We start from the raw sequence: 20,993 nt of genomic DNA, 5'->3' as shown, positions 1-20,993 counted from the left end.
TACAGCCCTGCGTCTTAGCTTCTTTCAGCCATCTCTCCGCCTGCTTCTATCCTCCATAATCTCCTCCTCCAAATCCTCAAAAATCTCCTCCTGGCCTTTCGGCCAAACCTTTTGTAACCCCTCAAAGACCCTGCCCAGAAATGGGCAGGTCTTTCTTGCAGGTAAGGTTACAGGAAGAATGGGAGTTGGGGTTACAAGAGTACTGTGGTTTTTCATGGTTGTCTAGAATTCTGTGATTACTACCTCTTGGTGTCACCTTACGAAATTACTGGGAAGAATTTTAAAATTATCTCAAAGAGAAATACCTAAAATTAGGGGTTGATAAAGGTTATCAGCATGTCAAGTATATACTCATGACTTACTGTAAAAGTCAATATTATAGCAGAAATTAAAGAGTGTGAAATTCCTCAAGATCAGTTTATTGGGCTGAAACAAGTATTTGATCCTGATGAAGAATGCTTCAGCTCATCACTAATGGGGTTGCATCAGGGCTGTGCTGGGAATGGGAAAACAGCCATGGTTCACAAGTTATTGTATGACTGAGCCAGGGGAAGGGTCCCTCCAAGTAGGTTGAATTTTCTTATGTACATAAACTGCAAAGAACCAAGCCCTAGGGCTCACCTCAATGCTGCTGACCTGATCACTTTTACTTTTGAAGGTCTATGGTCCAATCCTGGACATTGTTCTGATGTCTACACAGAAGTTTCTATTTTTGATGAATTTCCTGAGCTTCAGCAGCAAGTAAGTGACAGGAAGAGAATCTCTGTGCTGACTCTCACAAGAAACAGCCAGTTGACGTCCTCTTACATAGTTTTCTGGGGGAAAAACTGTTCCCTCAATCTGCTCATGTGATAATTGCTCAATTTTCAGTGATGAAGAAGCAGTCAGTCTTCGTTAAATGATCCTCTCCTGATGGAGTCCTATAGAAAAAACATATTTTCAAATCACTTTTCAGATATTAATACAGCAATGAGTATCTTTTCTAACCAGCAAGAAAGTGAAGGCCTTGACATTTTGTCTTCTCTTCTTATCGTGTCCTGGATGGTGTGCAATGTTTTGCCAGGAAAGGAAGACAAGATGCTAATGAGATCACTTCAGCCTGTGACAGATATGTATTTTACTTTTACAAATGCTTCCAAATTCTGCCCGATATCTCCCTGTGCAAGAGACAAGGTTGCCTGTGGGGCCTTTGCTCCTTGGCAAGAGAGGGACTACAGAAACAGGAGTCCTGTTTGACCTCAGTGACCTCAGAAGACACAGGATTGAAGAGTTGAACAGCAATGGCCCTTTTAATCGTCACTTTGGAACAAAATGAAGGAAATACCGATATCTACACTTCCCTTCACTTTAGTTTCTAATGACTCTTAGCTGCTGTGTTCTTTGCCTTGCAGAATGACAACTTTATCATTTTAAATCCAGTGGGGGGAAATGCAAGCTATAATCTGATATGGAAAAGAGTTTTCATCATTAACCAAAAAGTTCTGATTTGGTCTGTTACATAAGAAAAGGAAAAGACTGTGGAAACCATTTTTGGACAAAAAAAATCTTTGAAGTGCTGCTAGAAGAGTTATTACAGTGGACTGAGGGAGAACTAAATAAAGAAAACATCCTTTGGGTTACAGGTTGAGCCAATGGACTTGTTTCACTATTTGTATGAAATGCATGAAGATGATTATGTGGAAAGAATAATTTATGATTTTAACTCCATCTTACTGTTTCAACTTATCTATACAAAAATTAACATTCTGGTTCTGTCATACTGTATCAAAACCAGCAGCAATGAATTGTCAGTGTCTCTAAACTGTCAGCAGCTACTTTAATTTGAGGAGGAAAAAGATGCTTCAGCTTCCATACTGTGGAAGTGTGGATAAATATTCATGCCCAATCCCGAGGGAAAATGAAAAGCGGGCCTGGAAAAGACCGCCATGGAAATGATCTGAATCAGGGACCTTTGCACAAGGAGGAGGAGGGGAGGCCAACCAGGACCCCAATTTTTATTTAGAAGATAGAACCACCCTATAGTTGGAGAGCTGGTTGGGGTAAAGAGCCTATCCAGAGGTTTTTGACATGTAAAGAAAAAAGGAAGCTTTGTGTCATTAAGGTGAAAACCGGTTAACCCACAGCTCCCCCTGTGTTCGCTAAAATGCAGAAATATGAGTTAGACCAGAATAAATCGTGTTCTAATGATCTCTGCAAAAGATGGGGACCACTAGCAGAAGCTAGAAAGGTGGCTATATTTTGCATAGGCACAATAAAATCTGGGGAAATAATGGATAAGTTTTTTATATTTTCATTATTACTTAAATTAAGCACCATGATTACAAACATGTTCGTTGTTGGGTTTTAATCATAAAATGTACCCCCCCCCCGCTTCACCAATGCAACTTTCCTGCCACCAATATCCCTCATTTCCCTCCTCCCCCTGCCTATCTTTGAGACAGATATTCTATTTCTCTCTCTCTCTCTCTCTCTCTCTCTCTCTCTCTCTCTCTCTCTCTCTCTCTCTCTCTCTCAAGCTCATTGGCACTGTAGCTAATAGTATAATTATATCTCTAACTGCACTCTTTATGGTAAGCTTCACCATGGGCTGGTCCTTCAGGATCTCATCTCTATGTCTCTGGGTATTATTACCATGCTGTCTTTTATTTTCTTTAATCCCAAGGATGAGTGAGACTCTTCCATGTCTATGTCTCTCAATCTAATTGATTTCATTCAGCACAAAAGTCTCCATGTCCACCCATGAATAGACAAATTTCATGACTTTGTTTTTCCTAACAGCTGTGTAGTATTTCATTGTGTAGATGTAGCGCAGTTCATTTAGCCACTCATCTGTTTTGAGCACCTGGATTGTTTCCATTTTTTTTCTGGCTATTGTAAATGGAACTGCAATGACTATAGGAGTGGAGAGGGCATTTTGTATGATACTTTTGTGTCTCTAGGATATATGCCTAGCAGTGGTATTGAGAGATCATATGGGAGCTCAATTTTCAGTTTTTTGAGGAATCTGCATATTGTTCCCAGAAGGGCTAGACTAGATGTCATTCCCACTAGAAGTGAATGAGAGTTTCTTTCTCCCCACATCCATGCCAACACTGGTTGTTGTTTTTTGTGATGTGTTCCAGTCTATGTGGTGTGAGATGACAACTCATTGTTGTTTTGATTTGCATCTCCCTGATGATTAGAGATGTGGAGCATTTTTTCATGTGCCGTTTGGCCATCTGTATTTCTTCTTTGAAGGAATGTCTGCTCATTTCTTCTATCCAGTTTTGATGGGGTTAGATATTTTTCTTGTTAAGTTCTGTCAGTACCCTGTATATCTTAGATATTAGCTCCTTATCTGATGGATATTGAGTGAATAGTATTTCCCATTCTTTATTTTGGGGGACCACACCTGGTGACACTCAGGGGTTCCTCCTGGCTCTGCACTCAGAAATCGCTCCTGGCTTGGGGGACCATATAGGAAGCCAGGAATCGAACTGCGGTCTGTCCTAGGTTAACACGTGCAAGGCAAATGCCCTACCGCTTGTGCCATCGCATGGGCCCCTAGTTTTCCCATTCTGTAAGTGGCCTTTGGATCCTTGATACTGTTTCCTTTGAGGTGTAGACGTTTCTCAGTTTAATGTAGTCCCATTTGTTTATCTCTGTTTCCACTTCTTTGGAAAGTAGTGTGTCTTCCCTGAAGATACTTTTAGTTTCAACGTCATAGAGTGCTTTGCCTACATTTTCTTCTATGTACCTTGTGGTTTCAAGTCTGATATCAATGTTTTTAATCCATTTTGATTTGACCATTGTGCATGGTATTATATAGAGGTCTGACTTTGTTTTTTTTCGGTGGCTAACCAGTTTTCCCAACACCACCTGTTGAAAGGATTTCCTTACTCCATGATGCCTTCAGTCTTTGTGGTTTAGCTATTTGTGGGTGTTCATTGTTCCAAATGAATTTCAGTAGTGTTTGCCATACTTCTTTAAAAAATGTCATTAGTATCCTTAGAGAAATCGCATTAAATCTGTGCAATGGGAATTTTGCCATTTTAATTATGTTAATCTTCAAAATCCATGAACAGGGTATATGGCTTCATTTCATTGTGTCCGCTTTTATTTCTTGAAGCAGTGTTTTGTAGTTTTCTTTGTATAGGTCCTTTACTTCTTTGAGTTGGCTCCAAGGTATGTGAGTTTCTGTGATATTCTTGTGAATGGGATTTTTAATGTCTATTTCTTTTCTATCATTATTTATGTATAAGATGGTCATTAATTTTTTTCTTATTAATTTTGTAGTCTGCCACTTTGCTATATAAATCTATTGTTTTTAGAAGCTTTTTGGTAGCCGTTAGGGTTTTCCAAATATAGTATCATGTCATATGCAAACAGTAAGAGCTTGAATTCTTCCTTTCCTATCTGGATGCCCTTGATATATTTTTCTAGCCCAATTGCTGTGTCAAGTACTTCTATTACTATGTTGAGTAGGAGTGATGAAAGGGGCAGGCAGCCTTGTGTTGTGCCAGATTTTAGAGAAAAGTCAGTTTTTCCTGATTGATTATAATGTTTGCCATGGGCTTGACTATATTAGGAAAAGTTCCTCCAATTCCCAGAGTGTTTTTTTATCATGAACAGGTGCTGGACCTTATCAAATCCTTTCTCTGCATCTATTTAAATCATCGTATGGTTTTTATTTTTCCTTTTGTTGATATGGTGTATTTTGTTGATTGGCTTGCATATCTTAAACCATCATTGCATCTCTGGAATGAAGCCTATTTGGTCATGGTATATGATCTTCTTGATGAGGCATTGGATCCTATATTCTAGGATTTTTTGAGGATAATTGCATCTGTGTTCATCAGGGATATTGTTCAGATGGCATATCTGTTTTCCTTTGGTAACTGAGTGATGTTAGCTTCTATAAACTATTTGGGACTGTTTCTGTTTCTTTAATTTTTTTGAAAATCCTGAAAAGAATTGGTAGTAGGTCTTCTAAACAGGTTTGAAATAATTCATTAGTGAATTTATCTGGGTCTGGGCTTTTTTTAGGGAAAGAAATTTTAATTTCCTCAATAGTCATGGACCTGTCCAGATATGCTAAATCATCTTGGTTCAACCTTGGGAAGTTATAAGAGTTCAAGAATTTATCCATTTACTCTAGGTTCACTTGTTTTGTGGCATAGAGGTTTTCAAAGTAGTGTTGAGTGTTTGTTTAGGAGTGTGACAAATTTGTTTTTCTGTTGTGCCTAAAACTCGATTATCAAGAAATGTCCATCTCTGTCCTTTATAATGTTTTTAAGTCTAAAGTCTGTGATATCTGATATTTGTGTGATCACTCAAGCCTTTAAGGGAGTTGTTTGCTTGAATGATTGTTCTTCAACCTTTGACTTTGAGTCTGTTTGTTCTGATTATTCAGATGTGTTTCTGGTAGGCAGCAAAACGTTAGATTCAACTTTTGGATCCATTTTGCTACTTTGTCTCTCTTAACTGGGGCATGTAGTCCATTGATGTTGAGAGAGATAATTGTCATGGGATTTATTGTCATCTTTTTCTAGGAGTTTGGTGTATCTGTCTATCTTAAATAAGCCTTTAATATCTTTAAATAAGCCTTTCAGTTCAACTTTTAAGGCTAGTTTTGAGTTTGTAAAGTGTCTGAGTTGTTGTTTGTCCATGAAGCTGTGAATTAGTTCGGCTGGGTGAAGTACTTAGTGAAGCATTCATTTTTTTTTTTTGAGTTTTGTTACTATATCCCGCCACTGTTTTCAGTCCTTGAGGGTTTCTTGTAATAAAACTGCTGTAAATATTAAGGATCCTCCTTTAAATATAATTTCCCTTTTTGATCTTGCTGCTTTCAGAATTCTATCCCTACCTATGGGATTCATCTTTGTGACTAGGCTGTATCTTGGGGTGGTTTTCTTTTGATCTCTTTTGACTGGTACTCTTTGGGCATGCATGGATTCATGCCCTCTTTCACTCTGGGAATTTCTCTGCAATGATTTCATGTCCTTGACTGTTTATTTTATTTGGGGGGGGCACACCCAGTGACATTCAGGGGTTATTCCTGGCTATGTGCTCAGAAATTGCTCCTGGCTTGGGGGACCATAAGGGATGCTGGGGGATCGACTGTTTATTCTCAGGGAAATTTTCTTCCTGGGTCTCTGTGACTCCAATTATTCTTATGTTGTTTTTGTTATTTATTAAAGTCTTTTGTTTTAGTCTGTTCACATTCTTTAATGATTTTTTTCTATTTACCTAGAATTTTTATTAAGGCTCTCCCCCACTTCTGTTGTATGGAGTTGTTATGCATATCATCTTCCAGCTCTCTGATTACTCAACTGCTTTTACTCTGTTGGAGATGCTTTCAAGTGAAGTTTTTATTTTGCTCACTAAGGTTTTCAGCCCTTTCAGTTTGAAGTTTTCTCATTTCTAATTTCATTTCCTCTTGATTCTTGTGTTTCATTCCATTCGGTCCTTACTTTATTTGGATCCTATGAACATCCTCCGTATTTCTTCTCTAAAGTCCTTATCTAAGAGGCTAAATAGGTGATTTGTATTGTTCAGGTCATCAGAACTACCAACTTCATTCTCTAAAGGTGGAGGTCTGCATTGTTTCCCCATTCTTGGTTATAGTGTGCAGTGGCATGCTAGGTTTAATTAACTAGGAAAATTACATGGCCATGGAGTGGAGAGAAGTTGTCAAGCTCCTCTGGCTCTGTCCTTACTATTTTTTCTGGGGCACCACCAAACAGACTCCCCCTTCTGCTTCAGTCCTGGTGTCTGGAGTTACCTCAGTTACCTCTGGAGTTACCGCCACCAGAGTCTCACTTCTGCCTTAATCCTTGGTGGTGGTGGTCACTTACCAAGTGACACTTTCCAGGGTGCCACCAAACAGACTCCCACTTTTGCCTCTTTCTTGGGTGATAGGCAAGAAAAACCTTTAGCCTAAGATCTGGGTGGCATTTCTCAAGAAGCATCTGATCACATTATCAACTGCAGGCTTCAGACAGTCAAAGTTTGCCTAATCCTAGAGAATCTCCTTCCAGGTCCAGAGTTCTTCTCATAATGGTTTGTTGTAATCAGGCTCTGTCATTAAAGTTATTGGGTTTTTAAAGGTTCTATGTCATTGTCATGATGTCACAAAGCATCTTCTTGTTCTATGTTATCATCATGGTGCCATGAAGGCTTGTCCCAGTTCCAATGATAGGACCTAAAGTTTGGGGTTGTACAGGGATCTCAGAGCAACTGAAGCCTAAGTAAGATCAATATGACAAATATTCAGGGTAAAAGGTCCACCTTTTACCTTTTATATTTTACAAAATATAAATTTTGGTGTTCCTATCCCTAATAGACAGGAACTCCTCTCTTCATAAGATTTGCCCATTTTACTGGGTCTATGCAAAAAGGAAAAAGATAATGCCACAAAGTCCTATTGGGGCATCAGGGGATTATTACTTAGTTGTATTATCTATTCTCAAGTTAATGTCATGCTCAATAGTGCCTGATACATAAGTGTTCCAACACTATTCCCAGTGAGATATATATATATTTATAAAGAAAAACATGTGTCCCTGATATTTTCTACTACACAAGTCCAAAGGAACAAAACTGCATCCCAATAAAGAAATATACAGTTTGGTGTTATTCATAGTAGGTTTTATGCTATTCTGCTCCTTTTTCATGTATTATGGGATCTATGGGCCAAACTTTCCAAAACATCCTCCACATTGGAAAATCAAAAAGTGCCTTCCCAGTGGTGATGCATTCTCCGACTAGAAGACACCCCAAGCTCAATAATTTGCCACACGCCACTGGCATTAAAACAGAGAAATCACCATCTGCGACTAATATATCAGATGAAAGAATGCTGAGGATGAGGTGGCTATTGCTTCTTCAGACTCAGGGTCTGAAAGCGAATTTGTAGGAATGCCTGTCACTCTACCCCCACCACAGCCTGGCAGAGAGTGGTCAAGATGATGTTCCTCCGCAATACATGCAGTGGAGAGTGTGGCTCAGTGATAACACTAAGACTTCAGACTCTAGGTCATTCTGCAAGGATGATTTCAGGGGTTCAATTGATGTTGGGTTATTGATCCTACCCTAATCAACATTTGTACTCCACCCTAGGGTGTGATCTGGTGATCATATATTGGATTGTTACCTACTTGGTATTCCTCTCCCACCGTAGGTGGAGGCCTGATTCTTGTCAATAAAAGCAGGGGTCTGAGGAAGGCAGAGGCTCATTCTTCAGTCTTCTTCCACCCAGATTTGATCCCCAATTCTACATATGGTTCCCAGGATCCACTGATCCCTTGATACAAAACAAGAAGGAAGCCTGAGCACCACTAGGTCTGGCACTGAAACTAAAATAATTAATTAAAAAACGTCTCCTATACTTTATCTTACGAAATACAGTTCATGTATTTAACAATGGCCCAGGTAGAATGAAAGCTGACATTTTTTAGCACTTACTATGTGCCAGGCGTTGTGTTAGCTACTGTGTATATATATGTATCAGTTGTGTTTCTCTGGGTATGTGCTTTCTAACTTGAGTTATGAGCATAGAGGCTATTCAAAGTTATCACTGAGAACTCTATTTTTTTTGTTTTTGAACCACAAATGGCAGTGTGCAGGGATTAGTTTTGACTCTGCACTCAGAAATTATTCCAGCATTGCTCAAGGACCATATGGGATGCTGGGAATTGAACCCAGGTTGGTGCATACAAGGCAAATGTTGTACCCACTGTACTATCTCTCCAGATCGTAGAACTCTGCTAGTTTGGTGTCAATGACCAAAATGACACATGAGAGTCTATCACTCTTGTCTCCCTATTTTTTTATTGTAATAATTTTTATTTTGACCCTAGTGTATTACAAATCTTTCACAGTAATATTTTAGGTACATAGTGACGTTGAATCAGGGGCATTCCCACCACCAGTGTTGTCCTCCCTCCACTCCTGTTCCCAGCATGCATCCCATATCTCTCTCCAATGACCCCTAATCTGCTAGTATAAGTGGTCCCCTCTGTGTCTAGCTTGTTGTAGATTGGGTTTCGATTCTGTTGTCATTGACTTTGGATTTGGTGTTTAAGTCTAGTCACTTTTTATTTCTACTCAATGTTCATACGACTGTTTGGTCTTGGTACCCTCCATTATTTCACCCTCAATTTGTAAGGCAGAACAAGATGGTTCAAATTATGTGGTTTTGTTTGGAGGGGAAGAAAAAAGAAAGAGAAAAAAGGGGACTTAAGAATCAAATACGAAACAGGAGTAGTCCTTCTAGTCCCTATCTTTTATGAGTGAGTGTTCAGAGAGCTTCTTGTTTGTAGCAGGCAGAATATTGTGTCTGCCTATGAAGCCCGCTCTCCACCCAGCGGACCATTCAGAGAGGCTTAGATAAGCAGCATATGTAAGAGTTTCTCGTGGTTCATGACCTATTTGCAAAATCTCGATGCCCAACTTTTAGTGCATTTCTGAGCAGCCTCAAGTTTCCTTGGAAATGTCATGGCAAGCACTCCTTTCCCATGCATGTTGACGAAGAGAAATGTCTTCTCAGTTTTCTTCTTCCCTATGTGATTGTGGACCAATTACTTGTGTTTGTTATGAGGCTAATTTGCGTCCTGAAAGTGGGTTAGTGCCTTCTGAGGTTTTCAGGAAGACTCTGATAACAATGACTCCCCACCTTTTTTCCACCAAAGTCATTATTAAAGGGCCCGCGCTGCAGTCAATATAAAAACGAAAATCCCATCCGTTTAATGATAATTAAAAACCCCGAGAGTGGAAAACTGAGGGAGCAGGGAAGAGGCCCCCTGAACCAGGGACACAGGGAACAACGCCGGCGACACCGGGCCTAGTCTTGGGGCTCCCTGTTATTGCTATTGCTACAGTTGGGGGAGGGCAGCCTTTGTCGAGCAGGATCCCCAGATAATCCGTGCTGGGGGACCCTCACTTCTTCGGGGTGTGCTCAGCTTCTGCATGCTCTGGATCTTGGCCAGGAGGCCAGAGGTGAAGGCCTCAGTGGGATTGTCACAGTCAACCGGCAGCTCCGGGACCCTGGCGTTTGGGGGTCCCTCTCTCTCCATGTCCAGGAGTTCGACCCTCCACGTCTGTCCCCAGCTCCGGAATCTCCAGGAGCCACTGCTCCAAGTTGAGGCGCTTCCATGGCTCCTTGTGGACGGTGACCTTCCCTCTAGAAGTAGAACCAGGGCTGGAGCCGAGCGGCCCCCAGCCAAGTGCACAACTCGGGCCCCTCCCTGCGCCTCCTCTTCCAGGCCGCCTACCGGCTTGACTGCCCCGCCCGCCGGCTCCAGGGTGAACTCGCGGGGTGGGCTCCACGCCGCTGTGCAGCTCGGCGGGCGGCCGCAGCATCCGGATCCCCCATGCCTGACCTGGCCACCCCGCCCCCTCCGCACCGATCCACGTGGCCTTTGTCCCCCGCGTCGCCATGGGAGCCCTACTCTTTTATTTACATTTTTGTTTCTCTCAACTCAGGTTAAATTCTCTGCGATTCATCTGGCCCCTGAGCATTTCCCAGTGTGGCCAAAATTTAAAAAATCAGGATCAGAGATAATAGAATGATCAGGCACTTGCCTAGGACGTGGCTGAACCAGCGCCGCATATGGCCCTCTTGAATGATTTCTGAGCTACCAGGAGTCTGCCCTGAGACCAGCGGTGACCCAAATACCCCCCAAAAAGGTTTGTTTTAAATTTCAAATGTTTGCTTTCTCAGTTCTTTCAGGTCCTTCCAGCCAGTTTCCCCATATCATTTTCTTTGCCAAACGATGCAAACTTCATACTGTTAAGTCAGAATTCACACGTAAGTTGCCTTTGTTTTCGATTCTTTTGTATTCACAGATCAAAACTGAGTGGCTGATGACACACTGGAAAGATAGTAGAGTGGGGAAGGCATTTGCATTGCATGTAGCTGGCCTGGATTCAATCCCTCTTTCCACACAGTAGCTAAACACAACACAGACCACACCCCACTTTCCCCCAAACAGAAACTTTGCCCTAGTTTCCTTTTCCCTTCACCCACCCCTTTTGAAGTGTAAAGACCCACCCAGGTCCCACTTTGGCTTGATTTGCATTAGATAGGTACTTTTGTCTGTTAACTACAGCTGCCTCCCTCCAGGTGGGTTGTTAGCTCAATAAAATTCATAAGGGGAGGGACCGTTGGGGTTGGAAGGCCCCTGACCTCAGGTTTTTCTCCCTTATATCTTTCTTGTTTTCTTTTTATTAATATCTTTATTTAAACACCTTGATTACAAATATGATTGTACTTGGATCTCAGTCATGTAAAGAACACCCCCCCCTTCACCGGTGCAATATTTTTAATCCTTGCAGTGCCCTTGCTTTTGTCCCTTCACTTAGGCTTGGGTTACAGCAAGGGGAGCCTCTATACACATATGGTCCACTGAGTTCTGAGTCAGAAAAAAAAATCCCTGTGCATGGCTGAGTATGCTCCCACACAAAGGACTGATGATTGGCAGAGGGGTCAGAGAGAGAGAGAGAAACAGAGAGAGACAGAGAGAGATAGAGACAGAGAGACAGCTTAATAGGATGTTCATGTAAAAGGCAAGCTAGGAACTCCGTGGTCCCAAAACTCCTTCAGGTATAACCCAAAAGCAATAGTAATTATGTTGGCTTGAAAATACACTCTTTGATGATCACAAAAAATTTCAGTTTTATTATTGCTCGATTTCTACATAGTGAAACAGCAAATCAGTATAAACTATGAGCCTAGAGCCATAATGATTTCAGGCACAAAACCTTGCCAGACCCACCTGCCTTTTTAGTGTGCTGATTTTGCTGTAGCAAATGGATAGCACGCTATAATACCTAATAGCTCTGTTCCTGCTGCTACTCCTGAGCCTATTTCTCCCTCTATTTTTCTTCCAAATTTCCATTGTCCTGCTCCTTGGTTTTCTTCCCCTTGTGGCCTATCCTTCTCCTGGCAGCTTGATGCTCCTTGGTTTTTCCTCCTCATCTCCTTCAGGTATTCCCCAAAGTACCACTGTTCAGAAGTCTCTGCCTCTGTCATTACAATCCATCTTTACTCCTAAGCATCTCAACTGCTTATTTTTCTACACCAGGAACACACAGGCAGGAAGGGCCCTTGGTCTTCCACACCCTCACCCCACAGAATAGCATCTGCCCTCCATCCTTTCCTATCAGAGAAAAGTTCCCATTCCAAATCCAAAGCAAGAAATCTGCTTTGTTTCATTTTTTAACTTTATAAATATTTATTTAAATTAAACTAGTACACACGTAAAGATAAAAAAGTACTTCCCAAACTCACTCTATCAAACTCCATACTGCCACATCTCCATTTCAGCTTTCTAGTCCCCAATCTTGATCCTAAACCCCCCTAGTGCCTGGACCCTTCACCCTACAATTCTAGTAACTAAAGAGGTGGCTTCCTTCGCAATGTTGATCCTCCTGTTCTGATTACATGTGGACTTAATGTCTCCATGAATCCCAACCAGAGTCAAGTCCAATGGATGTGTGATCATACCTATATTTTTGGTTGTCATCACTGAGATTGGGGTGGGAATGGGGGTGGTCTACTAGCATCTAGTAAACAGAGCCCAGAAACTACAGGTTAGTGCCTGATATCTGAGAAATTAAATACCAAGTGTCCATAATGCTAAGCCTGGGAGCTGGAGTAATAGCTCAATGACTGAGTGCATGTTTTGCATGAGAGTTCAGGATTCTTTGTTCAGCACAATAGGGTCCTCCAGAACTCCAGCAGAAACTTCCATGCATAGAGCCAGAGAAGCCTCGAAAGACCACTGAGTGAGACCAAAATACTCCTTAACAAGAAACAAAGAGAAGTGCTGAAATTGGAAAATTTCACAATAATTCTCTAAAGAATCTTTGTGAAAGTACAGAGAAACCCGTGCCCTCCCACAAACTTTGGAAGAGGGACCACATGTGCTTCAACAAGAAACAGTCCAGTGTCAAGACGAGTTGCTGCAGAGATGTCACAGACCATGACAACTTCATTCTCTAGGTCTCCAAGCTCTGGGCGGGGCTCCACCGGTTGTGTGCCACTTTGTTCTAGTGTTTGACTCATCACCATCTTTCCTCCCACTTACAGGCTAAACCTCCTTAAACACTACCTATTCATCAAGTGTTTGTTTAACCTCAGTACACACACCTCTTTATCAAGAGGTCTGACATGGGGGTCCCAGCGGGGAAAATACACAAACCTACCTTCTTCTACTCCCCCTACCTACCTCTGGAAATTGATTTCCCAATGAATATATTCTAGTCCACATTTCTGATATGTTGGTGGTAGAAGAATCCCTCTCAATGATGCTACCCTCAGCTCAGTGGTCTAAACCAGCAAACACTTCAAGCACTGAGGGGTTAGGAACACAGTGCCTGGGGTGGCCTCACCCAACACGTGGACTTTTATATTTTTATTTTTATTCTACATGATGACCTTCCTCCACCTGGGATTTGGGAGTAGGTTTGAATAAAGAAAGGAGTCTAGCTTGGGGCTAGGCAGTGAGAGCACATGGCAGATAGGTAGCACATAGCAGAGAGAGGCCATGAAATAAAAGCAGGCTAACTCCAATGAATTTTTTGACTGGCTTGGTATTATTTCTCCACCACTACACTGCTTCGTCAGACCTGCCTGCCCAAGGGGTTAGAAATATGGTGCTTGGGGCTGTCTCACCCAAATTATGGATTTTTATATTTTTATTTTACACTTATCTTGGCCTCTTTAAGGCTCTCAATTGGCCCCAGGTCTGGTGTCCCAACACCATCCTGATGTGGAATATGACTAAATGCATAGTCCTGCTCCCATGATCTAATGTCTAGGTTAACAAGCAGGTTGACTTGTTATATGAATGGCTGTGAAGGTCCACCAGACACAAGAACTGAGGGGAAAAACAAATGCGACAGTGGGGCTGGAGAGATTGTACAGTGGGTAAGGCACTTCCTTGAATGCAGCCAATTAGTGTTCAATCTTTTGCACCAACCTAAACCCTCCAGGAATGATCCCTGTACATAGTTCCAGGAGGAAGCCCTAAGCAGTGCTGGGTGTTGCCCAAACAAACAAACAAACAAAAAAAACTGAAAAAAACTCTGAGCTACTGAATACTGATACTCTGGAACACAACAAAAAGAAGTCAGTAAAACAAATCTCTGCCCCAATTCCCTATTTTCTCATTGATCCCTCCTCCAGCTCCCTCTTTGCCTTTTCCTTCTGAAAATCAATTCCCTTTGGCATATATATCTATGCTGTGTTGTAGTTCTCAATTCACTGAGAGATTTGTAGCCAGATTTTCCCTCTCACAGAGGTAGCAATTTTCTCTCTAAAAATTACACAGCTTTATACAAGGGGCAGTCCCAATCCTTGAGCCTGTGAAATATTTATATTCTTCACTGTTGATAGTGATTGTAATATTTTCCTTCTCTCTCAAACTCTAGGCAATGGTCCTCAAACTACGGCCCGCGGGCCACATATTGTATTTGTATCTGTTTTGTTTCTTCATTGCAAAATAAAATCTATGCAGTGTGCATAAGAATTCGTTCATAAGTTTTGTTTTTACTCTAGTCAGACCCTCCAATGGTCTGAGGGACAGTGAACTGGCCCCCTGTTGAAAAAGTTTGAGGACCCCTGCTAGACCATAGGGGATGTCACAGGACTGCCAAAGGAAAGATGTGTGGGAGGCAACTGCTGCTGTATGCACTATTGGTGGACATACTGTGGAGCCTGCTGAGAAGGAGGTTAAAGGGCATAAATATGAGTATTAAATCAGAAAAGCTGGACAGTAAGGGGTGATAGGGAGGCTCTGGACTCAGGCATTTTAAGTCCAAAGAAAGAACAGTTGCCTAAGTCCTCTGAACTGCATGCTACCTTCTGCCTTCCAGAACTGTAATATCCACAGCTCTAAAGGGCAGCACCAGTTCTCTACTCACTTCAGATCTTCCTTTTCTGAATGGTCCTCCTGTCATATTTCTGCAGTGTTCCAGTGACCAGCTCAAACTTAGCACACTCTGTTGCCCCAACCCCATAAACAGTGGCCAGGTCTAGCCCTCCTGTGGTCCTCTTTCCAGAAAACCTTATTTCATGGATAACAATGGGCATAGAAAAGAGATATACTCTCCCTGAGGCTGAGGATGGGATGAGGCTAGGCCAAGGCTTGAAAGGGGGCCAGGACCAACGGCAGGACTGAGATCAGGAATGAGATTAGAGATGACGTCAGGGCCTAGAGCAAGATCTGGGATGAGGCTGGGGTCATGACTGAGACCAGGACCAGTGCCAATACTGGGACCAGGGCTTAAATGGAGGTGGTAATGGGTGCCAGATTCAAGGGGGTGGGGCAGAGGCAGGGGTGGGAGCCAAGGTCTGGATATAAGACAGAGTCCAGACCAGGACCAATATTGGGGCTTGAGCCTAGATAGTGGCCTTGGGCTGCCCTGGTCCCCGAGGCCACAGAGCCAAGAGAGAAACTGGGCCTAGGGCCTTAAGCAGGGGCCCTGTCTAAATAACCTTATTGTGTTGAGTAATTTCCCCCTCTATAAGTTCCACTACTTCTGCACCTCTTTCAGCTTGACCTGGGCCTGTCAAAACTGAAAGGCTGCTTCTTTATGTTCATCTTTTATGTTCATCTCTTGCTGTGTGGTGAGCTCATGCAGATCTGAGGGGGAGAGCTGAGCAGCCAATTTATGTATTTTACACAATTTGTAACCATATCACTGTTCTGGAATAACTCACTCTCCTTTTGAGCATACCCAACGTCAATTGGCTCCAGGTTCAGGCCTCTTTGACCTCATTGGCCATCATATAGTCTTCTAGGATGACTCAGATCTTATTCTTACCTGCTCCCATAATGAGGAATTTCAATATTTCTAGAGGAGGCTTGTCAGAAGAACCGCTAAAATGTTATCTCCTTAGTGTAGGTTGCTGATTAGAAAACTCCCGAGGAATATATCACCATTAGGTCTACTGGGAACTCCCCCCCCCCCCCCAGTGTGGATGGCTGGACAAAATTCCTGAGAAATATCTTATAATGAGATTCATGTTATGACACTGACATTCTGCTTCCTTTATGGAGAAGGTAAACACAACTAGTTTATTCATTTCTGCAGAGCCAACCCAGCCTTTACCTCCTCCATCATGGCCTTGAAACCTAAGGATCTTGGTGTTGGGTTCAGTTTAACAATGAGAAAATATCCCAGTATATGAGAGGTCCCCAGTTCTACCTAAAAAGGTAGTCTCCTCATCTGTTCTCACTTGCTATGCCCGTCTCATTGACCTGGCCCTGAGAGAAAACCCACTGAGGGACACAGGGATAAAGTATCTTTCTGAAGGCCTCAGATACTCCAACTTCAAAATAGAGAAATTAGAATAAGTTTCATTTAAGAATATGAAGTTTAATAATACCTGCTCTATGCCAATATCTATACATGGGGCTTGTGAGAAGGCAGTTCACCTTACTTTTGTTTTTTGTTTGTCTGTTTTTGAATCACACATACCAGTGCTCAGGGATTGTTCCTGGCTCTGCACTCCAAGATAGATCCTGATGATCTTGGGGGCCATATGGGGTGCCATTGATAGAACCCAGGCCAGCCAGGTGAAAAGACAATTGTTTTGCCCACTGTACTATCTGTCTGGTTCTAAAGTTATTTTACTTTATAATCTCCAAACAATAAGTGCATGATATGGGTTATTGTAGGCTTATTGTATGGAAACTGAGCATTCTGTGCAAAAATGTGACATGTTAGAGGTCATATCACTAAAGAGTGCTATATATTTTTTCAATGTAACTCTAAAATATGTCTCTAAATATCATTCTTTTTCCAGGACATGAAATTCCTGTATGATTATAAGTATGAAGCTGATTAGATATGAAATCTAGACACTGGAGAGATAGTACAATGGGGAAGGCCCTTGCCTGGCACGTGGCCAATCCGTTTCAATCCCCAGCACCACATATGGTAACTTGAGCTCTTCCAGGTGTTATCCTCGGGAACTACTGGGTGTTCCCTAAAAGGAAAATAAAGTGAAGTCCAGAGAACAGTGTTCTATGACATCTGGTCCACAGAGGTAGAAAGGTTAAAAGACCACCTTGGTTAAAATACCTTGGTTAAAACTGCTTTCTGTAAATCTATACGCATGATGGCTGGTGGTCGGTCCACAGGTGGGAAAAGATTGAAGAAAGCTCCTATAAACAATACCTACAATGTCACCAATACTGGGATTGCAAGCAACAAAGATGCCCTAAGAACACATACATAGGCAACCTTGGGGAAGTGGCACAACATGGTAGCATCATTTTGCGATGCTAGATGAGGTCAGAGAAAAAGAAGACGTCGCTGAGGGATAAAGATCTCAAGAGGAGGTTCTGTGCAGGAGGTGGATCAGGAGCTGAAACTAGACTGCTGCCAGGAGCTTAGCTTACTTGGGGAGGGTGGGAGAATATTCTTTGGAAATGAAATGACAGCAGCAGATGATTTTTCTTCTTTTTTTTTCCTCTGAGTAGCGTGAACACATGTCTCGTCACAGATGCTAGCTATCTAGATGTTTCTTCTTTTCTGCAAGTGAATCAGACTTTTACAAAGCTGTTTCTGTTCTCCAATTCCCTGGGGATCACAGGAATATAGCATTTCTGTGAAACTCTGAATCAACCAGAAAGTAAACTTGAGAATCTTGTATAACTGTCAGCTTGCCCTGCCCTTCTCGTGAGATTTGGCATAGGTGGCTCAGTGGCTCTCCTACGTCTCGGATAACTGTCATGTTGGTCTTACTCACCCTTCCAGGATCTCTAAGTGTTCCCTTTCTGCAGCATGTTGTGAGTCCCTCACCCTAGTCCTCTGCACCAATCAGAATCTCACAAGAATATTTCTCATTAATGATAAAATTGGAGGCCGGAGAGATATCATGGAGGTAAGGCATTTGCCTTTAATGCAGAAGGTCATTGGTTCAAATCCCGGCATCCCATATGGTCTCCTGAGCCTGCCAGGAGCAATTTCTGAACGTAGAGCCAGGAGCGCTGCTGGGTGTAACCCGAAAACCAAATAAAATAAAATAAATAAAATAAAATAAAATAAAATAAAATGGAAGATTGAGTGGAGGATTAAAATAACCTGATTATTTTTTTTAGATTAAGGATGATTTTCATTTTTAATAAAACATTCATTCAAACACTGTGTTTACAAACATTATTGTAGTTGGGTTTCAGTCATAAGAAGAACACCCCCCTTCATCAGTGCAATATTCCCAACACCCTTTTTTTCTTTTCTTTTCTTTTAATTTTTGTTTCTGATATTTTAAATAGGGGTTACCACCTTTTTTCATAGAACCTTGAACATGGATTACTTTGTTTTACCACATATTCTCACAGTTTTCTATGAAATTATGAAAAAATGAAAAAAGAAAGGCTCGGGGCTCGGGACCAAGTGGAGAAAAATAAGGACAGAATTAAATATTCAAGACAAAGTCAACGACAATAAAATCAAGGGGCCTAAACTAACAATCTAAATTTAAAGGGGCTTGCTATACTGGCAGACCAGGGGGCAAAGGGTGGTGCACCCTTGGATTCATTGGTGGAGGGGGTTGACACTGGTGCTGGGAAGGGCTCTGAATCACTATATATCTGAAATTCAACTATGAAGGATTCTGTAGATCACAATGAGTTCAATAAAATAAAATTTAAAAAAAATAAATGGAAAAGAACATGCAAACATTGTACCTAGTTCAACTCTTGGCACATAGGAGGGCCCCTTTAAATGTTACCTTTCTTTTTCCTAGTAATGGCTAAAGAATTTAATATTTGTAGTACAAGAATCTTCAACACTCAAGGGGATGAAGCTCTAATGGTGGAATTACTGAAAATGGGTGACTTTTTCTTGTCACTGTTCTTCTTCAAGCTCAGCAGGTTGGCATGGCACAAAAAGTAATTCTTTTTGGGGGGGGAGGGTTGGTCACACCTGGTGATGCTCAGGGGTTACTCCTGGCTATGTGTTCAGAAATTGCTCCTGGCTTGAGGGACCATATGGGACGCCGGGAGATGGAACCACGGTTTGTCCTAAGCTAGTGAGAGCAAGGTAGATGCCTTACGGCTTGCGCTACCACTCCAGCCCCCAAAAAGTAATTCTTAATTAGGATTCAGTAATGCTCTGTTGGCAGCTAACCAGTGACCAATGGCTATTCCGATCTGACATTCAAAACTGGAACACAATATAGAAAATAAAGGCTGAGTGTAAAATTCCACATTCTGAAATCAGTTTTAGGATTGAATAGTAAATGAAAACAGCATAGAGGCCTGATTACAAATCTGGCTGAAACAGAAGCTGGTTCTCTAATAACAAAAGGAAGTTCATTTTGGAGGGTCAGGAGCACAGTGCTTGCTGTCCAATAAGCCTGAGGGGTTAGGATCCACCTAGAATGATCCCAACAGTCATTCAAAAGATGTTTATTTCATTGCTTTGAGAACCACACCCAGATATCAAAGGGCTTACTCCTGACTCTGTGCTCAGCGATCTATTCAGGAGACCATATGTGGTTTTCCGGGGATCACACTGGGGTATTCCACACAAATGCCTTACCCACTGTACTACTCTCCAGTTCTTGGTAGCTCATTATAGTATATTGCTACACAAAATGTCCTGAATGACAGTAAGGAGAAATGATTTTGTTGGTGATGCCATAGCATTATGTATTTACATATTGTAAATTGTCTTAATGTTTTCTGTTCACTGTCCTTTAACCAATGTGCTAACATTCTGGTTTCACCCCAACTTCAAACTCCAATCAACAAGTTAATTGCAATGTGAAATACTCAAGGAAAATACTAAAGAAAAGACACGTATAAACAGAGAATAGACAGTTTGCTGTTCTCACATTTTTTTAATGTTAGCATTTCTAGGATAAGCAAATCTGAAATCAATAGAAATGTATAACTTGTAAGGAAGGTGAGAAGATATAATATGTTGGTAGGCAGAAAGAAATTAAGTCTAGGGGGAAAAGTGTGGAATCTTCTCTAAAAATTTTAAAGATTCGGGGCCGGAGCAATAGCACAGTGGTAAGGCGTTTGCCTTGCACATGGGTGACCCAGGACAGACCTGGGTTTGATTCCTGGTGTCACTTAAGGTATCCTGTACCAGGAGTGAATTCTGAGTGCACGGTCAGGAGTAACCCCCCAGCATCACCGGCTGTGGCCCCAAAACAAAACAAAGCCAAAAAAATTTTAAGGTTAGTTTATGAGACCAGCTTGAATGCAGGGCCTGAAACTTATTCTTAAGTTTATTGTAAGTTTTTTATATGGGACAGTCCGATCTTCATTGTCTTGTCCCTTATAAACATCAAGTTCAGTGTTTCGGATATAGAAATGATATGGAAGACCAGTTAGTAGTTTAGAACATCCAGGGACAAGACGAGGAGACAGCTAATGGTAGATAGGGTTATCGCTGGAGGGAAGAGTGAGACTGCAGAAACATGGAGGTACTTTGGCTTCTTTGGGGACATTTTAGGGCGACGCAAATCTGGGGAGAGATCGCAGACACCGAAGTCTGAACTAGTGGACCACTCCAGACAGGCATGGGACTAGGTGTGGAAGGGCGGGAGGAAGGTGGCCCAAGTCTCTCCTGAGACCCACGAAGAGCTACTGCTGGAGGAGGAGGCCAGAGCTTCTTGGCTGAAGGGCCAGAGCAGAGGGAGGATGCGGGCTCATGCGGATCCAGGAGCAAGTGTAATGTGCAGTCTCGCCACTGAGAGGCAGAAACGCTGCTGCAGGCCTCTTCCCCTCGACTTGGCATAATTTCCACAGCGGGGAAAGAAACAACCGGAAGTTGGAAGTTTTACATGGAAGCACCCCTGGGTCACCTGATAGGTTCCAAAGTGAGCCCAACACAGCTCACCAACCACCCCGGGGGCCCCATCATTGACACTTGCCAGAACTCCTGCTTCCAATTCCTGGCACCCTTTCCTTAGTATGCTAATGTGATACAAAGAAGAAATTACTTCTCTCCCTTTCCGGCCTTTCCCTCCTCCTCCTCCCCTC

General features: G+C 42.1%; 1 pseudogene; it reads left to right on the top strand.

Annotated features, from left to right (window-relative positions):
• Positions 1 to 290: 290 nt before the first annotated feature.
• LOC125999069 (NACHT, LRR and PYD domains-containing protein 3-like) lies at positions 291 to 18,891 on the top strand (annotated as a pseudogene).
• Positions 18,892 to 20,993: the final 2,102 nt, after the last annotated feature.

Source organism: Suncus etruscus, chromosome X, assembly GCF_024139225.1.
Source record: "Suncus etruscus isolate mSunEtr1 chromosome X, mSunEtr1.pri.cur, whole genome shotgun sequence".
Lineage (NCBI taxonomy): Eukaryota > Metazoa > Chordata > Mammalia > Eulipotyphla > Soricidae > Suncus > Suncus etruscus.
This window is presented reverse-complemented; position numbering and strand designations above follow the sequence as displayed.